At 45.0% G+C, this 25,068-nt stretch overlaps 1 protein-coding gene across 35 annotated transcripts in view; it reads left to right on the top strand.

The window, feature by feature from the left end:
- The first annotated feature begins 6,240 nt into the window (after positions 1–6,240).
- MAP2 (microtubule associated protein 2) overlaps positions 6,241–25,068 on the top strand; it is a 323,285-nt gene continuing 304,457 nt past the window's right edge. For 25 of the 35 annotated variants that reach the window (XM_079975430.1, XM_079975463.1, XM_079975460.1 and 22 more), the window contains exon 1: positions 6,241–6,355. The gene's annotated coding sequence lies outside the window, so the exon portion shown is untranslated. The remainder of the gene's footprint in view (positions 6,356–25,068) is intronic. The other 10 variants (XM_079975450.1, XM_079975448.1, XM_079975459.1 and 7 more) reach the window with 4 other exon arrangements.

Below are 25,068 nucleotides of genomic sequence, written 5' to 3'. Positions count from 1 at the left end.
TGTTGATGACCTGGTTAGTGGGGTAGAAGTGGAAGGATCATTAGGCGCGAGTGATCATGTTCTTCTGAAGTTTACTATATAGCGGAAAGGAGCAGCCAAGCATACTAGGACTCAATTTCTTGACTTTAAGAAAGCCGACTTCATAAAACTTAGGGAAGTGCTGGGTGAGATCCCATGGACAGTAATACTAAAAGGAAAGGGAGTTCATGATGGCTGGGAGTTTGTTAAGAGGGAGATAGTAAAAGCACAACTTCAGGCAATACCAATGAGACGGAAACATGGAAGGTGCCTAAAGAAGCCAGGGTGGCTATCTAAAGAACTTTTAACTGAGTTAAGATTAAAAAAGGATGTGTACAAAAAATGGAAAAGGGGGGAAACCACCAAAGAGGAATTCAAACAAACAGCCAGCACGTGTAGACACAAAGTCAGAAAAGCTAAAGCACAGAATGAACTCAGGCTTGCTAGAGAGGTTAAAAGCAACAAAAAAGGCTTCTATGGGTATGTTCGTAGCAAAAGGAAGAACCAAGAAACAGTGGGGTCACTCAGAGGAGAAGATGGTGAAATGCAAACAGGGGACACAGAAAGGGCTGAACTCCTCAATGCCTTCTTTGCCTCAGTCTTCTCCGATAAAGAAAACAATGCCCGACCTGAAGAATTTGGAGCAAATGATTCAGCAGAGGAAACACAGCCCAGAATAACTAAGGAGATAGTACAAGAATACTTGGCTAGTTTAGATGTATTCAAGTCTCCAGGGTCAGATGAACTGCATCCAAGAGTATTAAAAGAACTGCCAGATGTGATCTCAGAACCACTGGCAGTCATCTTTGAGAATTCCTGGAGAACAGGCGAAGTCCCGGCAGACTGGAGGAGGGCAAATGTTTCAAAAAGGGGAAAAGAGAGGACCCAAATAATTACCGCCCAGTCAGTCTGACATCAATACCAGGGAAGATTCTGGAGCAGATCATTAAGCAAACACTCTGTGAGCACCTAGAAAGGAATGCTGTGATCACCAATAGTCAGCATGGATTTCTGAAAAATAAGTCATGTCAGACTAACCTGATCTCGTTTTTTGACAGAATTACAAGCCTGGTAGATGAAGGGAACGCAGTGGATGTAGCCTACCTTGATTTCAGCAAGGCATTTGACAAGGTGCCCCATGATATTCTTGTAAAGAAGCTGGTAAAATGCGGACTTGACTATGCTACTGCTCAGTGGATTTGTAACTGGCTGACTGACCGAACCCAAAGGGTGCTTGTTACGTTGTGGGCGAACATAGCAGACGACACAGCAATTTCTCCATAGCAGCTCTTTACTTGCAAGCTGGACAGGACTGAACAGCAAACAGCTCAAGCCAGCCTGCTTTTATAGGCAGCCGGCTGTCAACATTGTAGCAACAACAACCCAGAGTTTCCCGCCTAAAATAACTTACGTGGACCTGAGTGAAAACTATCTACAGACCTGAGTGAAAACTATATACAGTATCCCCCTGCTGGCCCAGGGTGAAACTTCACTACATAACACCCCTCCCCACTCAGTGGATTTGTAACTGGCTGACTGACCGAACCCAAAGGGTGCTCATCAATGGTTCCTCTTCATCCTGGAGAAGAGTGACTAGTGGGGTGCCACAGGGTTCTGTCTTGGGCCCGGTCTTATTCAACATCTTTATCAACGACTTGGATGATGGACTCAAGGGCATCCTGATCAAATTTGCAAATGACACCAAACTGGGAGGGGTGGCTAACACCCCAGAGGACAGGATCACACTTCAAAACAACCTTGACAGATTAGAGAACTGGGCCAAAAGAAACAAGATGAATTTTAACAGGGAGAAATGTAAAGTATTGCACTTGGGCAAAAAAAATGAGAGGCACAAATACAAGATGGGTGACACCTGGCTTGGGAGCAGTACATGTGAAAAGGATCTAGGAGTCTTGGTTGACCACAAACTTGACATGAGCCAACAGTGTGACGCGGCAGCTAAAAAGGCCAATGCAATTCTGGGCTGCATCAATAGGAGTATAGCATCTAGATCAAGGGAAGTAATAGTGCCATTGTATTCTGCTCTGGTCAGACCTCACCTGGAGTACTGTGTCCAGTTCTGGGCACCACAGTTCAAGAAGGACACGGACAAACTGGAACGTGTCCAGAGGAGGGCAACCAAAATGGTCAAAGGCCTGGAAACGATGCCTTATGAGGAACGGCTGAGGGAGCTGGGCATGTTTAGTCTGGAGAAGAGGACGTTAAGGGGTGATATGATAGCCATGTTCAAATATATAAAAGGATGTCACATAGAGGAGGGAGAAAGGTTGTTTTCTGCTGCTCCAGAGAAGCGGACACGGAGCAATGGTTCCAAACTACAAGAAAAAAGATTCCACCTAAACATTAGGAAGAACTTCCTGACAGTAAGAGCTGTTTGACAGGAGGTATTTAAGCAGAGGCTTGACAACCATATGCCAGGAGTGCTCTGATGGTGTTTCCTGCTTGGCAGGGGGTTGGACTCGATGGCCCTTGTGGTCTCTTCCAACTCTATGATTCTATGATTCTCAAAAACACAAATAGCCACCACAGGTCCTTGGTCCCATGTTGCTCCTGGAAGTCAGACAGCCTTATTATTAATTATTAAGTCTCCAAGTATTGTTGCATGTACTCGTGAGATCATAGAATTGTTGTATTGGAAGGGACCCCGAAGGTCATCCAGTCCAACCACCTGCAATACAGAAATCTTTTGCCCAACATGGGGCTTGAACCCAGTACACTGAGATGAAGATGTGTTGTAAAAATTAGTCTTGCAGCCTCCCTTGGGGACAGACTCATGAATCAACAAACAAATGCATCTAGCCTGGCTCTTAAAAACGCAGCAGCTTATCTGTGTTGCAACCTTTGTTTAAAAAAATAAAAAAATGAAATGCCACTTTATTCAACTGAAGTGGATTCTACTGGCAAAAGCATGTGGTACAACAATAAATCTGTTAAGTCTTTGAGCCACAATCTATTCTGGCCTCCTTTTGTCTCTTTTCTGTTGCTGGGCAAATAATGGGCTGTGCCATAACTGCTCCTCTTCAGTGGGCCTTCCCAATATTTCCACAGAAGTACTGGTTAGCATCAGGAGTCCTTTGGGATCATCTCTTTCTGAAGCTCTTTTCAGGCCTTCGTCTTATCAGTATTTAAAGAAAGGGACTGAAGAGGAATGAACTACAGAGCTAGCAGCTGTTTTAAAATACTCCTCTGAAGTTAGCAGAGTTAGTTTTCAATTAGCAATAATCACACCTCAAGTCGAGATTAACCAGTTATATAAACTGCTTATATAAAATGATGCCCTTCACTGTCAAACTTCAGGAAACATTCATCACAGTGCAGACCCAGTCATGTCTGCTTGGAAGTGCCATTGAGTTCAGAGGGATTTTGTTGTTGTTGTTTAGTCGTGTCCGACTCTTCGTGACCCCCTTCTATTTCTATTCTTCCCCTTCTATTTGCCAGGAGGTGATGGCCCCAGTGGCCATGATCTTAGTTTTTTTGATGTTGAGCTTCAGACCATATTTTCCACTCTCCTCTTTCACCCTCATTAAAAGGTTCTTTAATTCCTCTTCACTTTCTGCCATCAAGGTTGTGTCATCTGCATATCTGAGGTTGTTGATATTTCTTCCGGCAATCTTAATTCCGGCTTGGGATTCATCCAGCCCAGCCTTTCGCATGATGAATTCTGCATATAAGTCAAATAGGGATTTACTCTCGGATAAATGTTTGTGGGTTTGTAGCTGTGGACGACACATTAGAGGTATGTTGGGAATGGTCACTTTTTGCATATTTAGTAGCACTGCATCAAAACCCAGCCTTACTGCATGAAAAAGAATAGTTGAGCATTGCATAAAGGTTTCTTAGATGACTAGAAAGAATTTTTCTAATTAATTGTTTCAAATGTGTGAAATAAGGGAACCATTATTCCTCAGCAGCCATGATAATGGTTGCAAGAAAATGGAGGCCAAACAAATTGTACTCTATTATATATCTATTTAATTTATATCCTGTCCTTCCTCCCAAAGAAACCCAGGAGAAGTAGAATGGCTGGGTCACATCTCTGTTCTCAGGTGTATGGAAGAACCTATGTATGTACAGATGGAGGTGTACAGGTGTCTCCTTCCCACTTTCCATGGTTCTCCTGAGGCACAATCGGCCAGTGGAGGTTCAAGCCCACCTAGGAATGGCTGTGGACAGGCTTCCAACATTGCAGGGGGTTGGACTAGAGGACCCTTGGGTTCCCTTCCAATTCTATGAAATTATGACACACAGGGACTGAAGGTGGGGCCAGGGAGTTCAGCCCAAGTCTCCTTCCACACATTCAGCGTACAGATGGAAGGGAAGAGGTGCCAAAGGCTCAATCTCTGTTGAAGATATGGCACTACCTTTGGGATTTTTTGGGGGTGGGGGGAATAATCTCAGACAAGACACAAATATATAAGATCAAGGTGCTGTTGTTTTAAAAATAAATGTATACACCGCTTCTACTATATTTCTTCTTTCTGCATGTAACATTGCTGTACTAAGTGCTTCAAATATATTTTCAAGTAAGGAAATATTTTTAATCCCTCAATTTTTAATCTGTAAGCATTTGCATCCCTGATCTGCCAAGAGGCATTTTAGCTGCTCAGCATTTCCAGATGGTTCATCATAGCACTGCCTACCGTGCAATGCTTTTTCACTAAATAGTGCTTAAATAGAAAAAAAAGAAGTGCAATGAAACTGAGGTGTGCAGCTCTCTTGACACATACAAATCCCTCCTTTTGAACATTACTTGGAAAACTATGAGAAGGTTCAGACATCAAACTCAGAGCCTTGTGTGTCAAGTGCCTTGGCCAGACACCTTATGAAAGATCCTATTGCTAAGGGACTTTTTCTGTATATGAAGATTCAATTTGTGGGATCATAGTTAATGTAGCAGAGAAAATGAGGCATTTGTAATGTGAATGAGCATGCTGGCCAGTGAAGGATTTCCCTTGGCATTACAAATGCATTGAGCATCTTAACTCGGAGACTGTTTATGAGCATTCATTCTGATTTGTTTGTGGGGAGATTTTTAAGACGGTTATTCTTACTCTTTGTGGTGTGTTTTCCCTGTCACTTTCCTTACTGAAAAAGTCCCTTTCGTTTGGACATGGGGTTTGTTGCACAAGAGCAGCAAATCCACTTTAGGTTACTTCTTGGTAACTTGTTTATCATTCCTCTGCCATGAACTCACCAAGGCAGAAATCCTATGCCTACTTACTTTACTGAAAATGGCAGGACTCCCCCCAACCCCAAATTATACATACATAGGATTGCCACAGGCAACCTTACCTAAACCACTCTCTTTCTGACCCAGTCACCGTCCTCTACAATATGGTGACTAGCCATATGACTAACCTAACAGTTGTGTTAGAAGGAGAACAACATGACAACATATACAAAGTGCTTTGAATTCTCAGAAATGCTGTCTAAATACTGGTTATTTTAGTCAGCTACTTAACTTAAAGCAGGATCCTCTATAGAAACCATCACTCCAGTTAATTCACCTAATGCAATCCACAAAGGCGCCTTGACCTTTTTAACATGTTGAGTGTGGATAGCTCCATTGAAGGGGTTGGACTAGATGACCCTTGTCGCCCCTTCCAAACCTATGATCCAATGTTTTTCAGTGCCAGGCAAAAACAGTCCTCTTTACCCAGGTCTTCTGCCATTAAGCAATCTATTGCCTTTTAAAGCAATATTTCTTTCTGTTTCTATTTTATTTTATTATTGTGCTATCCAAATTATGTTTTTAATGTTGCACACCTCCCTGGGATCTTCGGGCAAAGGGCAAATAAACGAACAATTAAATGGAGGGTTAGGGACGAGTGGCGGGGGGGGGGACCACCCCCTTTCCCACTTTCCCCTTATTCTTCCTTATTCTTCTTAGCATCTCATCATCATCAATCATCATTTGTCTAGGTGCAAACAGAAAAAGGTAGGGAAGAAGAAGAGATGCAGTTAGAGGACTGGACCAATATCATCAAGCCCAATCAACCTCGTGCTCCCCCCCCCTCGCCGCTGTTTAGCCGAAACCTCCTGTGCCCAGACGCGTGCACCCCCTCTTCCTGCCCCTCCAGGACCCCACCCCCAGTCCACTTTTCGGCTGGGCGAAAGAGGCTGCAGCAGCTGCGGGAGCGGCCCCTTCAGGCGCCTGCACGGAGGCACGTGGGAAGGGGCGGGTCCCCGGCGCGGGCGGAGGCGCGCAGACAGGCAGGCAGGCAGGGAGAGAGAGAGAGAGACAGCAGCTCCTTGGCGGCTGGGCTCGGGGGCTCCTCTCTTCTGCGAGCTGCAGGATCGGAGGCAGCAGCAGCAGGTAAGGTCTGCGTGCTTTTCACAGATGCATTCTTCCTCCGGGCGCACCTGCGCAGCTCCAAATCCTGGCACCTCACTCTCGCCTGGAAGAAAGCCAGACGAGGGCTAGGGGGTTGTTTTTCGCCTGTCTGTCTGTCTGCCCTATTTGGACCCTGCTTGGCTGCAGGACCCATCCTTCGCACTTGCCTACCTGCAGAGAGGAGTTGAGCAGGTGCCGGAGAGCTCGTCCCCCCCCCCCCCCGGCATTTTATTGATTGTCAGTTACAAATGAATTAGGAATGATAAAGGAGAACAGAAAAATAACAATAACAATAACAACAATAACAGGTCGAAGTAGAGAGCCATCACAAAAAGAGAGGGGGGGAGGATAACAGAAGCAATCCCAGCTGTGGTTCATTTACCCTTTTCCCATAGTGTACTAAGGTTGCCCTTGGACAGACTCTCAGGAGTATGACAAAGTCAAATGTCAGAAACAGCTGTGGGGAACTGCTGTAGGCAGTGGACCTGTTTGCTGGTGGGCTTGCATCCAGCTTCCTTTCCGGCAATAGTATGAAAAGCCTGCACGTGTGCCATTAAGCTTTGCTGGATAACTTGGAGTTGGTTGAAGACAGGGAGGCAGGGGTAATAGCCAAGGGGTCTGAGCTAAGCCAAGGGGTTGGTTTCTTTCCCTCCCTAGAAGGAGGTGGAAATGCTTTGTGTTTTGAGGATGGAGGTGGTTGTGTGTGTCTAAGTGCAAATAGAAAAAGGTAGGGAAGAAGAAGAGATGCAGTTAGAGGACAGGAGCCAGAAGCTTAAAGCTGTTTAATATTTATGGGATGGAGCAGGTTTGTGAAGGTGTTGCATCTCCACCAAGGCGAGTTTTCACCAGTGACTTAAAAAGAAACATCTATCTTTCTTTTTAAAATTGCTTCCCTGCCACCCCTCCCAACACCCATGAGGTGTGGTCATGTGATACCTTATTTAACTTCCTCACCTTCTTTTGTTTAAGGATGGAAATTTCAAGAATATTGGGAGGGGTGGAAGGAGGTGAGCAGACTTTCAGTAAATTCCTCATCAGCAGCCCTGCAGCTGGGGGAGCCTGAGAAATGAGGCAAAGCTTTGTTTTGTTCCTTCATTCCTGGATATGGAGCATCCCTTTTGGCAAGCCCCATTCAGACACAAAAGCCCTTAAGACTGTAACTCTACTCTTAAGCTCCAGTGAACAAATCTGCAAGGCTAGAAGACCAACAAGGAGGGCAGAAATGGGGATGCATCACAGAAGGAGCAAATATATGTCCATCTGCATTCCCTACCCCCCTTTTTGGGGGAGTTCAGTATTAATATAATTAGCTATTGGAAAAGAGACGCCTTAGACAGTGGGCTTGTAACTGCAGCAAGGCAGTGGAGAACAAAGCCTTTTGAAGTGAGCGAAACAGTATGCAAAAAACGTTCCATGCTTGAACTGCCGCAGGTAAATGGCACAGAAACCCTCTGCCAGGCCGGTTGTCTGGCGCAGCCTTTTGTGTTTCAGGGGTGGAAAAAAAAAATCTCCCAAATAAAGACACACTGACTCACTTGCATACAGGTTTGGGTTGCTGTTCACACCCTAAGCATTTAAATGAAGGCTGTTTTTGTGGAGGTTTTGGGAAAGGAGGGAGTGTGCCTTTGTGGGTAGCCAGAACCGTTTCCTCCATTCTGGAACTCAGCAAAGGGTGCAGGGTCCCTCCTGCCTCTCGCCTTCCATCTAGAATTCTCATGACCTCTTAGAAGTGCAATTCCTTAAGGACATTGTAGACATTGTGTGTAGTCATCTCTCTCTCTTTAAGGAAGTGGTTCTTGCTTATTGTATACAAAGGTTGTTTGTTTTTGTTCTGAGAACATTTATTTTATTTGTGTAAACTGCATGCCTTCATTCTTTCTCAGTAGGCACCCCCCACCCCCATGACTGTCATTTCATACAAGTTATAAGCACCCCCTTTTATTTCTATATCCAGTTTCCCACACGCACCATCTGTGACAGGACCTCTTTTTCCACCTGTGCCAATTTGGACTTCTTGTTGTGTCTAGACTTCTGTACTGAGCCTACCCAGCGAAAAGAGGAGCTAGGTTTCAGCTGCAGGACTATCGGGTTTTCTGTAGCTGCTCTCTGGTCTCCTTTAACTGAAGGTGTTATTCTGGCAACCTGGCTCCAGAAGCCATAGAGAATGTGCTGAGAGAGCATTCTGTGAAGCGGGTGCTGACATTTCTGCACACTGTTGCTCTTCTTAAACGGGCGTCACCCTTGCCTGATGTAAAATAGCAGCAACAGGGCCTGCTATCGCTTTTCTGAGCCACTGTAGGGTTGAAGCCTGGGCAATAATTTATTTGCTGGTGTCTGTTTCCAGTGGGGTGACGCTGTTCAGGATTGGTTTGCATAAATGGACCGTAGCATTTGGATCAGTGATATTTTAAAACCACAAAATCAAATGGCACATAATTAAGTGCATAATAGAAATGCTTCTTGTGCTGATCCAGCCACCCAATGCCTGCTGAAATTATCTGTAGCTAAAACATGCATATGAGCCACAGCTCATCAACACAGCCTTAGTCACCCACTTGCAATCCTGGGGCCAAACAAGTGACCTATGCTCCGTCCCTGTGCTTATGGAGACAAACTCTTGCCTTTAACTTTCTCTGCTCTCTGCAGTTCTTTGTTTCCTTTTCTTCCTTCTCTGCTGTAGAGAAGACAGTGGCAGTCTCATAGGCAGCAAACCTATCATGTGGTCAGATCAGAATTCGCAGACACACAGGCTAGATTTGCATTGGGTACAGCAGCCCAAATGTCTGGGATGTGAATAGGGGTGTCTTCCCAAACCATCTGCCTCCACAGAGCAAAGGGCTTTTCTATAGAAGAGAGGGTAGATTTAGTCGCCAGCTGTGCCGTTAAACTGTGGAGCACTCTGTGAAAAGGAGATTTGACATGACATGTATAATTGCCTTTCAGATATATTAGAAGAAAGAGCTAACGTTTTCTGCCTTGCTAGTATAGATTTCCACTCTCCCTGTAATCACCATTTAGCAGATTGTGGAATATTCCTTAACCCATTTCCCCCACCCTGGTTCTTTGCTTCTCAGGAAAAACAAAGCATGAAGGTTTGAGGCTGTTCGATTCTAAAATGTCTTTTTGTTCTTTCAACCCTGAGCCAGCGATTCTGGTGTGGAGGACCAGTAAGAAAAAGGAGGGGCTTCCTCCTTCACACAAGTGTGTTTGCACTTGCACTGAGGAAAGAGTATAGCACCTCCACACGTGAGCGCTGTTATTTTTGCTTATTTTTAATATGCGGTTGCTCTACATAAGTCCTTGGACACTATGTAGTTTATCACCTGGTCACCTATGGTGAGTCTTCAGCTCACCAAGCAGAATAGCTATACAGAAGTTTCCTTCCCTACTCCCCCCACCTTTTAGGCCACACAAGCAGGTCTTAGGCCACTGAAAATGGTTGTAGGCTAGCCCTTATTGTGCGTATACATGGCCACAGCTCAGAGCTAGATCCAGGGCCAGCCCACCCATGAGGCAAGCTGAAGCCACTATCCCAGGCTGCAGGGTTCACTGGGGCAACAGATCCCAGTGTTTCTTCCCCTCTTGTTCCTGATGTAGATTTCCCCTCATCCCTTCTTACCTGGTGGGGAGGAGGCACCATTTTGGGGTCTGCTTTGGGTGCCAAAATGACTTGGGCGGGCCCCAGCTAGAGTGCATGCTTTGTTGCATGAAGTCCCGGGTTCTATCTCCGGTGTCTCTGGGTAAAAAGTTCACTGGTAGCAATGTCTCTGTCTGAAGCATTGGAGAGCTAGATGGAGTAGATCATTGACCAAGAGTCATATTTGGTATAAGGGCAGCTTCACACATCCAGAGTAAATGGGATTTGGGACAGAGATAATCACATCATTTTATTTATATGCCACCTTTCCATAGCTAAAACTCAAGGTTTACATAATTACAAAGGTTGTCATCAACAATAAGCAAAACACATCAATTTCCAAATAAATCATAATAAGATCTAAAAATAAAGATACAAACAGTCAACATCAATTACAGCAACAAAACCCCCCAGTAACAATCCCCGTTAAGCAATACCCCAGCCCAAGAATCTGTTCGGCAACCTCCTCTTTTGTAGCTGGAGTTAGTCAGGGCTCCACCGTCCCTCCCAGGCCAGGTGAGGAAAGGCCTGCAAGGAGGAAGAGGGAACAAAAAGCACAGAAGATTTGCCATGTGGTGGAAAGGCAGTGAAGAAAGGAAATGTTCTATTGATGAAGTTCACGCTGATTTGCTAGGAGAATAAAGAAGACTGACACACAAACACACAAACAATTCTAAAAGGACCCCCCCCCCAAAAAAAAAACAACCTGGTGCCACGGACAAGTGACAAGGGCCTTGCATTCTTTCCCATTGCTGTGGTCCTAAATGGAATTGGTCCTTCATATGTCCTGTTTGAAATTGGAAGAAAGATCCTATTGTTTCTGAAGATAAGAAAGGATTAAAGCCCCTACTCCTCCCCTCCCCTCTGCGTCATGGCCTGCCCACACCAGCTATTTGGAAAAAAAAAGACTACACATCACCACACTATGTGGCAAATGTCATATCTAGTTTGACTGTCAGACGTGCAAATATATCAAAATTAATCTCCAGGTGTGCAAGAATCTTACTCTGATAGTAGTCTGCTCCCACTTTCTGCTGCCTTTAAGTCAACAAATCTAAAGCCTTTTCAGTTCGTCTTCCCTGGTGGAGGAGAAGTGGTTGATGCCCCACAGAAAACAATTTAGATACCCAGGGATTTTGTGGTGCTGCCTGTGTGACTAGGCAGGAGGACGCCTCTCCCAAAACAAAAGGCCACAACAAAGACAGGAGTTCGTAATCTTTCTAATTCAAATCTCATTTCATACCAAAAACAAAGAAAAAAGTGACCCCTGTGTTGTTAAAAAAATAAATACCCTGCTAAAGCCAATGCGGATAAAACCCATCATATTTATATCCACAATGCAGAGGGCAAGGTTGAGAGATTGTGAGTTATGTCTGCCCTGCAAAGTAACCCATTGTTGTCATAGTACCCATTTTGCTGGGGTGACGGTGAGGTGGGGAGTTAGAGTAGTGTCTGGCAGCCCTGAAGTGTAGTCCAGTGTTGATATCCAATGCGTTATTTTAGGGAGATGCAGTGAAGAGGTAGCTGTGCAGTTTATTGTAGTAGTGGTGCAATTAACTATGGGCTGGAGCTGATGAAGTGAGCCAGGGGGAAGATGGGGATTTCAGCAGTGACTGAGAAGATGATTGGGCTTTGGGTCTAACCATAGATGTGCAGCTGGTCTACCCACTGAGAACCAGCGGAAGGGTAGTCCTACTTTGCAGGAGCCAGACTTCTGAAAGTCTCGCCACTGCTGTGTCACCTGATCTACTGGAAATGGTAGACTTGTTCTCTGATGCTCGTTGTGTTTGTTTATTTGAAGTATTCTTCTCCTCTTCACCACACCCCTGGATAAATTCCTTCAGACACCCATGCCCTCTTTCCATATTTATGTGGCCAGGAAAAGTGTGTGGTTTCTCCTCCTTGGATTCTCCCTTGCCCTGCCTCTTAGGTATTCTGCACCACTTGCAGAGACTTTGGATAAGACCTCCAGGGACCCCAGTCAATGGTTTTGTGACACTAGTAGGGATCTTTGTTTGTTTGTACTATAACAGCAAAGGATGCAGATCCAACATCAGGCTTCCCTGCCTTAGCTTTGAAAAGCTTTCAGGGTCATGATGCATGGATGTTCTATTTGATTAACATTTGAAGGAAAATATTTGATTCTAATAACGAGGTTCCCAGGCAATGAAATTGTAATGCCTTTGTCTTCCAAGAACATGCTGCTAATCTACGTAAATTAAAGTCTGTGGCAGGCCTGTTGTGAAAAAAAGAATTGCCAGATTAATTTCTTGGGTTCTGTTCAGACAGTTTGAAGCTACTGGCACCCAATGGAATATGCTTAATACGTGTTTTCTTGTTCCCTTTAATTATACGTGCTGATGCCCTATGGCTCTGCAGTGCTGCATAGTTTGCCCAATAATGGCATTCTGAGTGTTTTTTTAAAATGAAATATTTCCAGGTTAAAAGCACTAGATCTTCTGCACAGATAAATCAGCGTAGCTCCTCCTGCTCTCAGTGGAGTGCCACTAATTTACATCAAGTAGTTGTTACGTTCATTGACTTCTGTGGACTTTCACCGATCTACCCTGGTTGAGGTGCTGACCTATACACACTTCAGATATCTTTTACAGTTTATATAGAATTCAGCTTGCTCTTTGCTTCACTGAGTGTGTAAAAATATATATTATATTGCCAGTTACTGTTTCAGCGATAATATATTTTATGCCCATCAAATGCACATAAAGGAGTTTATTCTGGACTGCCCCATTTCAGGTTGCAGGAGAAACAGAGAAACATTAAATTTGGAGTCGGTGGAGGAAGATTGGAGGAAATTTAAAGACTATTTACAGAAACACTGTAAAATTAATATCTGTTAGAAGGATGTTGGAACAATATTATATGATTTTAGCAGGAAGGATATAAAGGATTTGGGAATAACTGACTGTTAATTGGTGAAAGGAGGAAAAGTAAAGTTACATTATATTAAGACAATTTACAGGACAGAAATTTTAAAAGAGGGAAAGGATTTGCTGAAATAGATAATAGACCTAGAATACAAAAAAGGGAGGTGTGAGGAGGTCAAGGAAATAAGCTAATGAAAGAATGGTAACGAGGAGATCTGATGCATTTTTTTGCGTTTTTTGTTTTTGTTTAATGGGCTTTATGTTTATGTTTTCTTTCTGTAATTGTTGAAACTTTAATAAATATTATATATATATATAAAGAGAAACATTAAATTTGTTTAAGCTCCATCATTAAAAAAGAAAAAAAACAGACAAACCTATAATAGCTTTTTTATGTGCAAAATAAATAAACTGGGAAGAAAAGTCCTGGCTATGTTAGTTCCCTTCATATACATAGTTTCCTACATTCAGGGAATGTTCTTTCACAAATAATAAAGGGGCAGGATTTAGAAACATCATGCACCTCCACCAGTTGACTGAAGTGGCCCAGTCTCAGGACACCGCCATATGATTTGTTGAATGTGATTTGGTGAATACACCTTAGAATTACAGTGCTAGGAGGAAGAGAAGGTGCTACAATCCACCCTCCTGCTTTAAAATCAGGACTACCCATCCAATAACCCCTCACAAACTGACAGAGCAGAGCAGAGCAGAGCAGAGCAGAGCTCCTATTCAGAAACAGCACCACCACTTCCCAACCACTAAAATAGCTGCCCAGGGAGCTAGCGGGGAGAGTGGCAAGTGATAGTCTGGCCAGGCCAGGCTGGTGAGGGGTCTTTGTGAACCCCTGGGGGGTCTTGGCCAATCACTATTGCCAGGCCTGTACATGACACATCAACCCATCTCTTGTTGAAGTGTTAGGATGTTATGGATGCAATTCTGTATGCACTTATGTAAGCCCCATTCAACTCATTGAAGAGTAGCTTTGAGTTAACAGTCATAGGATTGTGCTGCAAATGATCGCTTGTGAGCCTTTTGCTCTGTGGAAACTTTTAGGCAAACTTCACAGGGTCAGGCAATAATGCAATTAGTCCTTCACAGCATTTGAAATGTCATTTAAAAAAAATAAACCCTCTACTTTCTAAGAGTATTTCTTTATGCCCTTGAGAAGAAAACACTGAAATGTTTGCCCTTTTTGCCTGAAATGTCTATTATTCAAGCTGCTTCCTTGTCAGCTCAATATGGATAGCAATTTGTTTTGTTTTCAAATAGATTTCACAAAATGAAAAATGGAGTTTTCTGCTGAATGGGACACTTGAAAAAGCAAAGCATTTCCTTTTATTTGAGAGAATCTTTGTGTTGCATAAACAAATGGCAGCTGTCCTTTTTTAGAGTTTCTAAGCTATTGATGTAATCAGCACGGATCAAGTGAAGACCAAAATACTGTCATGTTTCTACTATTCAGGACTTTGACTGAGCCCATGCAGGACTATTTAGAAGTTATGTCTCCTAGAATCATAGAATCATAGAGTTGGAAGAGACCACAAGGGCCATCGAGTCCAACCCCCTGCCAAGCAGGAAACACCATCAGAGCACTCCTGACATATGGTTGTCAAGCCTCTCCTAAGTGCATTGTGGCTTCCTCCCTAGTACCGTATTTTTCGCACCATAGGGCGCACCGGATGATAGGGCGCACCTAGTTTTGGGAGGCGGAAAACAAGAAAAAATTATTCTGAACCCCAGAAGCCAGAACAGCAAGAGGGATCTGGCTTCTGGGATACCGTGTGGCTGTTCTGGCTTCTGGGGTAACCGCGCCAAGCCTCTTCAGGGCAGCGGGATGAAGGCTCCCCCTGCCCAAAGAGGCTGCGCAGGGCTAAAGCAGAAGCCAGGACAGACGTGTCGCTGAAGGAGCACTGCGCCTTCTCTCTCTCTGCCCAGTGCCCCTCCTTCACAGGAGAGGTGCTGCGCAGAGAGGGAGAAGGGGCATCGCCCTTCAGCAAACCTGGAGAAGGAACAGAAGGAGACCCTTCTGCCGCCCCAAGCCTCGCGCGCCTGGCGGGACCTCCTGCCGGGCGCGCAAGGCTTGCAGACACTCGCCCGAAGTACGGGGAGCCCTCTGGAGGGCTCCGCGTGCTTCGGGCGGCAGGCTGCCGCCCCAAGCCTCGCGCGCCTGGCGGGACCTCCTGCCGGGCGCGCAAGGCTTGCAGACACTTGCCCGAAGCACGGGGAGCCCTCCAGAGGGCTCCCTGTGCTTCGGGCAACAGGCTGCCGCCCCAAGCCTCACACGCCTGGCGGGACCTACCGCCGGGCGCGCGAGGCTTGCAGACACTCGCCCGAAGTACGGGGAGCCCTCTGGAGGGCTCCCGTGCTTCGAGCGGCAGGCTGCCGCCCCAAGCCTCGCTCGCCTGCCTCGTGGGAGCTCCTGCCGGGCGCGCAAGGCTTGCAGACACTTGCCCGAAGCACGGGGAGCCCTCCGGAGGGCTCCCCGTGCTTCGGGCAACAGGCTGCCGCCCCAAGCCTTGTGCGCTCGGCGGGACCTCCCGCCAGGCGCGCAAGGCTTGTGGACACTCGCTGGGGCTGCAGGCTGCAGGCTGCTGCCCGCAAGCCTCGTGAGCTTGCGGGAACTCCCGCCGGGCTTGCAAGGCTTGCGGATAGCTTCCTGAAGCCTGGAGAGCGAGAGGGGTCGGTGCGCACCGATGCCTCTCGCTCTCCAGGCTTCAGCGAAAGCCTGCATTCGCACCATAGGACGCACACACATTTCCCCTTCATTTTTGGAGGGGAAAAAGTGTGTCCTATGGAGCGGAAAATACGGTAGATGTCCATTGAATTCAATCTATTGTTTTTAGAGTTGTGCCTATTCTTGGCACTGAGGATCTGCACCATGACCTTTGACACGAGGCTAAGAGATTGGTGGGAAATCTGCCTGCTTCCAGATGTTGCTGGACTTCTACAGCTCCCATCGTCCCAGACCATTGACCATGCTACATTTGGCTGATGGGAGTAGGGAGACCAGCAACATCTGAAGAGCCACCGGGGGGTGGGGGCGATCACAGAATGAAATTTGTCTTTAGATTGCTGGGGGTAGTGCGGTGATAATCACAAGCATAATGGAATGTTGCTGGCCTTCCAGCAACTTTGTGAAACACATATAAAGACTGCAGAATATTCCACCAGAGCACAAGAAATAATGAGTGCAAGAATTTCACCCTCAAGCAAATATTTTTAAAATCCGCATCAATACAACACGGAGCCATTTCTTCACAGGCCAGAGACATTAACTAAATATTTCAATACTTTCAACTGTCCTGCTTAGAAGCTCCCCAACTCATTTTAAATGCATAGTCCCTCATGAACTATGAAAGAGCTTTCCTTTCAAGCTGACATGGTTGGGTTTCAGCCCATATGTTGAACAAGGGTTTAAAACAGCAGAAGCAGCTTTCTGCTGGATTTTATTCTGTTTATGATTTTCTTGCTCTCCTCTAATCTGCGCAATGCTCCCTCAGAAGTGTCTGATCTTCCAAAAATAGTTAGTCTGGACATCATTCTTTAGAAAAGCATAACCCATAATAAAGTTGGAAAGACAACCCTATATTTTCTGACTAGTATTTTCACTTAGTTCACAGAAGAATCTCATGGCACTTTCAAAACTATTACTATTCTATTAATCGCAACAACAACAACAACAACAGCAACAAATAAATTATTATTCTAAAACGACCAAGCAAATTAGAAGAGATTCTGGTTATTCTGCAAAAGCACGTTGTAAACCACCTTGAAAATTGTATGAATGGTGGTCTCAAAATATTTTAAATATATAAGTAAAATAAAACAAAGGGCAAGAAGCTTTTGGGTTTCCTTGTTCTGAAGACCAGATGGATGGAAGGAGGGCACAGTGCACAGGACATCAAGAAATGTTGTGGTGAGGGACCCTGGGAGGTTTATGCTCTTTTGAAAACCCAAATATAAGTAGCCCACCACCTCCCAAGGAGCCTGTTCCACTGCCAAATGGCTCTTCCTGTTTAGAAGGTTCTCCTAACTTTCAGCTGAAATCTGCTTCCATGCAATCTCCATGCTCTGGTTCTAGTCCTGTCTTCTGGAACAGCAGAGAATGAGTTTGAACAATCATGCCCATAGCTTTAAAGCTCTTAAGCAGTGAGAGCAGATGTGGACCTCTCACCTGTTTCTCATGATGCACTTGGCTCACCTGCATCCCCTGGCCACATTGTATTTGAGCACAATACCCTACCCTACCAAGGGATCAGAATGGGGACACATGTTTAGAAATAGACCAAGAAGGTAAAATGTAGACAGAATACAAAAAACCCACAACATAAATTTTTAAAAGGTTTTATTTTTGAATTTTTCCATGCTAACAATAACAGTGCCAGCAGCTACACAAATACATATGTTCGCATGTACTATGCTGATTTGCAGCTTCTTGTTTTGCACATCACACCTATTACACAAAATGTATATGAAATTAAAGTAGCAGGGTTTTTTTTGTAATCTTCAACTGCAAATAGATTAGAGGCCACAATTCAATTCAATGTCAGAGTGGATGCTTTCCATGCCCCGATAACCTCCCAGGCCAAAGGATCCCAGCTGGCAGCAATGTGAATGGAAGTGCCACTGCCAGCTGGAGGAGGTGGTACTGGGCTAAGCAGACTAGTGGTCTATATAAAAGGTAGGGTCTAATTAGCTATGGTGCTCTCTGGAAGGACAGATCCTGAAGCTGAGACTCCAATACTTTGGCCACCTCATGAGAAGAGAAGACTCCCTAGAAAAGACCCTGATGTTGGGAAAGATGGAGGGCACAAGGAGAAGGGGGTGACAGAGGACGAGATGGTTGGATAGCGTTCTCAAAGCTACCAGCATGAGTTTGACCAAACTGTGGGAGGCAGTGGAAGACAGGAGTGCCTGGCGTGCTCTGGTCCAGGGGGTCATGAAGAGACGGACACAACTAAACGACTAAACAACAACAGTTAGCTATGGCAGGGCTCTTAATTTAACCCACAAGACTGATTTTCCCCAAACCACACCCATCTGCCCTACACCTGACGTCACATGTGAGCAGGTGAAGACATGGCTGCAAAGGAACATTGGGGAGTTTGGAGTTCCCTCCCAATCATTCTTTTGATCTTGGCAAACAGGAATCCTGCTCAGTGCTGACCACCTGAGCTCCAGTGGGATCAGGCTGCACTAAGTAGCTTTCAGCATGTAGCAGCTGATCGGCACCAAAAGCCGGAGCAAACCAGCTTTTTGGCTCTGTGAGCCCCTTTCAAGTTGACACCTGATGCCAATATGACATCACGTGATGGACCCGCCCATCAAAGTTAAGCCACACCCAATTCCCCACCCCTAATCTGCCTTGCCTTGCCTTGCTTTGTAAAGCCCACTTACCTGCTTTTATGTTCTTAGTTGTTTGGGCTTTGTATGCTGTTTTACCATTCTCATATATTATTGAGCCACGATTGCTTAGAAGGTACATCATTTTCCTAGCATGCTACAACAGCAAGGGAGAAAAGAAGCTTTTATTGATGCCATTGTTAGATATAACAAAATAAAAAAATTCCTTCCAGTAGCACCTTAAAGACCAACTAAGTTAGTTCTTGGTATGAGCTTTCGTGTGCATGCACTGTGCATGCACACGAAAGCTCATACCAAGAACTAACTTAGTTGGTCTTTAAGGTGCTACTGGAAGGATTTTTTTTATTTTGTTTTGACTATGGCAGACCAACACGGCTACCTATCTGTAATTGTTAGATATGTTAGTAGGGTGTGCCATTTTAGGGGGTGAAACTTAATTTTTGTAAATTTCTTCAGTGAGGGGTCTTAAAAATGTGGTTTTGGGTGTGAGGAATTCAAATCTGCTATTATTTTTTGTGACTGGACAGCATTTAGCATGATAAGTCTACGTTTGATGAAGAGGCACTTAAACTGCTTTTGGAAAAGCAAAGAATTTTACTTTTACCTTCTGAAAATGTCAGGTAATGCTAAATAATAAATAAATAAATGATATAATATTAACACATACCGTATTTTTCGCTCTATAAGACGCACCAGACCACAAGACGCACCTAGTTTTTGGAGGAGGAAAACAAGGAAAAAATATTCTGAATCTCAGAAGCCAGAACATCAAGAGGGATCGCTGCGCAGTGAAAGCAGCAATCCCTCTTGCTGCTCTGGCTTCTGAGATAGCTGCGCAGCCTGCATTCACTCCATAAGACGTACACACATTTCCCCTTACTTTTTAGAAGGGAAAAAGTGAGTCTTATAGAGCAAAAAATATGGTAAGTACTTGGCAATCATTGAAATGATTTTTATGCACTTTTACACACATTTTACTTTCAAAGCAAAACTAAATTATATTAATTTAGCCAAAATATCTTTTGAATTCCCAAGCCATGTTACAACTTTTCTGCACCCCTTATTTTTGGAAATTGAAAGTTGAAAATTCAATAGGCACTAATACATTGGAATGTAGAAGTATGCCTTCGCTGCGTGCTTGAACTCCAACTGGAGACTCCCTAAACTTCAGCTCAGTCTTTTAGCCACTCATCAGCTCTCGGTTTATTTAGTGTGTATAAATGTCTGCTGCTGCAGAGGATTAATCTGTATACCCAGGACACTGCGGTGAGCTTGCCAAAGCCAACATTTTAGAGGTCCCGAATTCCCATGCTCCAAAGCACACTGTGACCTCCAGCTGGGAACCGGAAGAAATGTTTCTCAATGATACACCAGTGCTTCATTTTACAGCAGCAGCAAGGAGAGCTTAGCTTCTTTTGCTATAATGAACTGTGACTGACAAAGATGGTGCCAAACTCGGCAAGGCAAGAATGGGTTGATACAGGGAGTTTGCTTTGCATCATCTTGTTTCTTGAGATGTATTCTGTAAAAACTTGAAGCTTATATAAAACGTAATCCGTGTTTTTCTCCTTTCCCCTTCTGGTCTGCTGAATACAGTCATACCTCGGGTTGAAAGTGCTTCAGGTTGAGTGCTTTCTGGTTGCACTCCGCGGCAACCCGGAAGTAATGGAGTGCGTTACTTCTGGGTTTCACCGCTCGCGCATGCGCAGACGCTCAAATAACGTCACGCGCATGCGCGGAAGCATCAAAACGCGACCTGCGCAGACGCGTCGTCACATCTTATGTACTGTTCAGGATGCAAACAGGGCTCCGGAACGGGTCCCGTTTGCATCCCGAGGTACCACTGTATATGGTAAATATATTAAAATAGCTATGAGTTTGCATTTGTACTTTGGTAATACTGTGCAATTTTTATAATGCCTTCTGGTGAACAAGAAGGTAATTCTTTACACTTTTTATTAGTATACCATGGGGGCAATCCACATGGAGCTTGAAGTCCATGGACTTAGCAAGTGGCCGTATTTAGAGCTCATTCACAAGACAGTCTTCCCCCATATTCCCATCTCCATGATCTCCACTACAGCGTGGTACCAAAAGTCATATTAAGGTACAAAAATAGTGGTGTGAATCCATTACTGCTCAGTTGTTTTGGACATACATTCTAAATGTAGATTTGTTCATGAATCTTCTGCCAGCTTTGAGAACTCCCCCCAAAATTGCCCATTTGCTCAGTGACATTCAGCATGAGGCAAGACATGTTTATTAATACAGTGGGAGTGTGACACGGTGCAAAAATTTGTTCTGCCTGAGCTTCTAATGCAGAAATATATAAGGCGTAATGATAAAGTGCATAAGATTCCAAAGGGCTCACAGTTTGTGCTGTAATTTGTTTAGAGAAGGTAAGGAAATGAAAACTGGGAAACATCTGCTTCTTGATCTCAAGCAGGCACCATTTCCTGGGAATTCTGGAGATGCAAATTCTACTCCCACTGTTGAATCAGTAGGCATCACTTAATGATCAAACAAGCATGCCCACAGCCAGTTTTTCAGATAAATAAATAAATAAATCTGTTCATAAGCTGCTTCCATTGCCTTTTAAGTAAATTCTGAGCCTACATGTTCCCTGGAGAAAAGCTTTCCTTTCTATTGCAGAACCGATTTATTATTTATCTAGGTTTATAAATTCTGGTTTTCCTTATGAACATTGTGATATAGCAATATTTGTAGAGCAATTCTATGCCTGACTATTCAGAAGTCAGTCCCTCTGATCCCAGTGTGTCTTACTCCCAAGTAAGTACATAAAGGGTTGAAGGCTTCATATCAAAACAATCCCAAGAGATTGCATTCTGCCTTCTGTTCCTGTTGTATGGCTACCTACTCTGACTGGCAGCAGCACCTCAAGAAAAAAGAAGTCCTAGAAAAGAGGTCCTGAAAATTATATGTGAATTAATGCATGCCTTAGTGTCAAGAACAGCCTTGCTGGATCAGACAAGAGGCCTGTTGCCCGACAACACTATTCTACTCACATTCTCCAGCGAGTGGTATTCAGATATTGGAGGGAGTTAAAATTGGCAGGATATCACAACCTCTTGAGGGAGCAAGTTCCACAGGAAACCTCTGTGTGAACAAGTCCTTCCTTTAACTTCTTTGTTGTCCAAAAGTCCCTCTAACTGGTTACCTGCTTCTGATGTACTTTAAATCATCTTTTATTGTTGCTTTTAATGGCTCCTCAATTCCACCACCCCATTCCTTACTGTTGTGCATTTCTTTTGTAGAGAAATACAGTCAAAGGAACAGGGTGGGTCTATGCATATAATTAATTGTCAAAGTTCAGAGCAAAGGGGTCATAACCGGCATAACAGAAGCCATCCTGGCTTGTGATTGGAATCCAGAATGCCCCATTTTGGGGTCCAGCACTCCAGTTAGTTGGCTCTTGTCAGAGTGCTGAACCAAAGGACGCTCGTTTTTGGTCTCATGCAAACAAGCTGATTCACGCCAGAGTGCTAGACCAGAGATGCTAATTTTTTGGCCTTGTGCTCTTGTGTGAGTCAGCTGGCTCCTGCGAGAGCTCGGGACCAAAAAAGCAAGCGTCCCAGTTTTGATCAGCAAGATGTCAGAGGGTATGAGAGCTGTGTTGTCAGCGAACAACAGGAACTATGTAATGAAGGTGCCAGATGCACCTCTGTGGGCAGGCAATTCTACAGCTTAGGGCCCACCACAGATAAAGCCTTCTCTCAGGCTGCCACCCTATAAATTTCTGAGATCAGTGGAACTACCAAGAGGGGCTGTAGGGAAGGAGAAGATCTTTCAGATATTTGGTGCCTGTCATGTAGGGTTTTAAACACTAATGCAAGCATCTTCAGTTCTGCCTGGAAATGAATTGGCAACAAGTACAGCCAGCAATCTTGCCACATTTTGGACCAGCTGACATTTCTGAGACGCCTTTGAGAGTAGCCCCACATGGAGTGCATTGCAATAATCCAGTCTGGAAGTTACCAAAGAATGGGGTATAGTGGCCAAATCATCCCCGTCCGAAAAGGGGTCATAGCTGGCCAACCAGCCACAGCTGGAAATAGGCCACTGTGGCCTTGTGAGCCTCCACTGACAATATTGAATCCAGGAGGACCCCCAGGCTAATGAACTGCTACCCACAGGAGTGTAATCCCATCCAGATAGGCTGCTTCCCCACTTCCTAGATCTGAGAGCTTGGAACATATAAAACTTCAGTTTCATCTGGATTCAGCTTCCTTGACTCTGTGCTTTAATCCTGCTACCCTCCAGCTGAGTTTCTATTATTTTAGTTTTGAATAACCACCAAGAGGAATGACCTTCTTGACTTTTGCTTTGATAATCTTATTGCGTGGACAGGCGGAGTCCCCAGATCCCGTGCGGTCCCCCCGTCATGTGGAATAACGACTCAAGACAACGTGCTATGGGATTAAATTGGCCACAACTTTATTAAATTTCAAATGTGTGTAGACCTTGGCTCAGGCATTGGGCGTTCTCCCTCCCCAGTCCCCAGCCGGGGACCTAGGGAGCATCAGGGTTATCCAGTGTGTGTGGGGGGGGATGGGCCGGCTCTGGAGAACATATGTTCAAGCAGAGATAACCGCCCCCGTTACGCCGCCGCCGCAGGGGAGAGCAATGACGACCTTTCGGCGTACAGTCAAAGCCTCCCTTCAGAAAACCCCTTCAACGGGGAACCCTGGTATCGCCACCGCAAAGAGGAAGATGGACTAAAGGATTCCGCCCAAGGCCTGATACTGCCAAAGTTGTGACGTTTTGCTACGGGAAAGGCGAAACCTGCCAATGCAGGGAAATTCCTTTCCGGCCCTTTAACAGCGACCATAACATAGCAGCGTCCGCATACCTGTGAAGAAAAGCTAACCTGCAAAACCTGTGAAGAAAAGTTAACCTGCAAAATAAGACATTAACTGAGGGTGGGTAGGGTGGGAGAAGCTCTGGAGCCAAGTGAGGATTCCCAGGTAAGATCCTCCCTCTATTGGGTGGGCAGGTAATCCCTCCCCTACCTGGCCTGGTCTCCTTGGCAATGCTTCCCCCAGGTGGGATTGGACAACTGACTGAGGTAGGCGGAGACCTCCAGGTATCCCACCTGAGGGAAGGCAAAGCCAAGCCTATGCTGCTGGAGCCGCTCCAGATCTAGGGGCTGCATGTGTCCACGCAAAGGTCGCCCCCCGTTTTAAGCGGGGAGCGGTCATTGTGGTTTGCCTTATTTATTTCATGGAATTGTAGAGTCATCTAGTCCAACCTCCTGCAATGCAAGAATCTCAACTAAAGCATCCATTTAATTGTTTGCATTTTGTTGTGTTCCCATATTTTAATTTAATTTGACAGTTTATTTTTGTTTTATTGTACATTATTTGGAAGGTTCTGCATGAGGTGACTAATAACTAGAATAAATAATACTAAGTAGCTGAAAAATCACAAAGCAGGGAGCAAGCTGTTGACTTTTTCAGATCTATTTCTTGGGCTTGGTGCCCCCACCTCTATTTATTTTTTTACATTCAGTTAGGGTTGCCATACAGCCGGGATGTCCCAGACTTGTCCTATTCTGGGGGACCAGCATGCCCATCAGGCCAGATTTTTGCATTTTTTATGGCATGCCAAGGTTTGGATTAAAAATATAAATGGGGGGGGGGCACGCACATGCTCAGAAGGTGCTGTGCCCCAGAACAGGAAGCGCCACATCGGGCAGCCTTGCGTGGCCTTCTTGGGGCCACGCTAGGCCTCATGTTGTTCCTAGCAGCTGGCAGACCTTGCACAGCCTACCTGGGGTTGCGCCAGGCCTCCTACTGTTTCAGGCAGTCGCCAGGCCTGGCGCAACATTTCCAAGGCCTGGCAGGATCTCCTGAGCGGGAAGCTGAAGACAGCAAAGATAAGGGGAGATGGACGGGGGGGGGGGGGAGTGAGCAGGCAGGCGAGGAAGGGGTCAGCGGCAGGGAGGGGGCAACAGAGATGCGGGGGGGGGGGGTCCTGGGTTTTTGCTCCTCAGAATACGGCAACCCAAATTCAGTCCCAGAATGATTTTAGTGAACTTGAAAACTAGCTGAGTGCTTTGTGACTTCCAGATGTTCCTAATCAAGCTAATGACCAACAGAGATACCTGTATGTAGTAAGAATGTTAATTCTCTTTACTTAAGGTGAGAATCTATTCCAGGGTGACACTAACTATTGAAAAACCAAGAATATGATACCTTAGCTGGAAGAATGGCTTGCTGCAGCCCCTGATCTGAATTAGCTGACGGCCTTTCCCACAATATTGTATTTTTAACCTTTTATATATTCTGTACTTACTGCTGTTTAAGTTAATTAGGACTGCCATCCGTCCGGAATTTGAAACATGGCCACCCTAAATTAGATGTTTATTTCATTCACTATGCGATGTGCAGTGGGCTTATTCTAAAACAAACACAAAACCAAACAGCTCGTCATTTGGAACAAAAAGTTGGTTTAATGGCGAAGCTGATAATCGGAAATGGTATCTTTTAAAAGCACCATCCTGTCAGATCAATCCTGGAACGGTGGCAGCAGAATATTGATCTTAGCAAATGAAAAGAGGAGCTGCGCCTGGATCTTAGAGTGGCGAGCAGAGTGCAGGGAGGCTGCACTCATTCAAGCTAAGCCACAGAGCACCTGGCAGACAGATGGCCAGCTGCCTGCGACCCACACCTTTGTTTGGGATTTACTTGGACTGTCTCTGGATAATAGATTTAGAGGGCTGGGGTCACAAGGAATTAGAAAACTGTAGCTAGTTGCAATTAAACCAGAGTTATTTTTAGACGACA

Source organism: Podarcis cretensis (assembly GCF_951804945.1).
Source record: "Podarcis cretensis genome assembly, chromosome: 1".
In the NCBI taxonomy this organism is placed as follows: Eukaryota; Metazoa; Chordata; class Lepidosauria; order Squamata; family Lacertidae; genus Podarcis; species Podarcis cretensis.
Note: the sequence above shows the minus strand (reverse complement) of the source record. Positions and strands in the feature narration are given on the sequence as shown.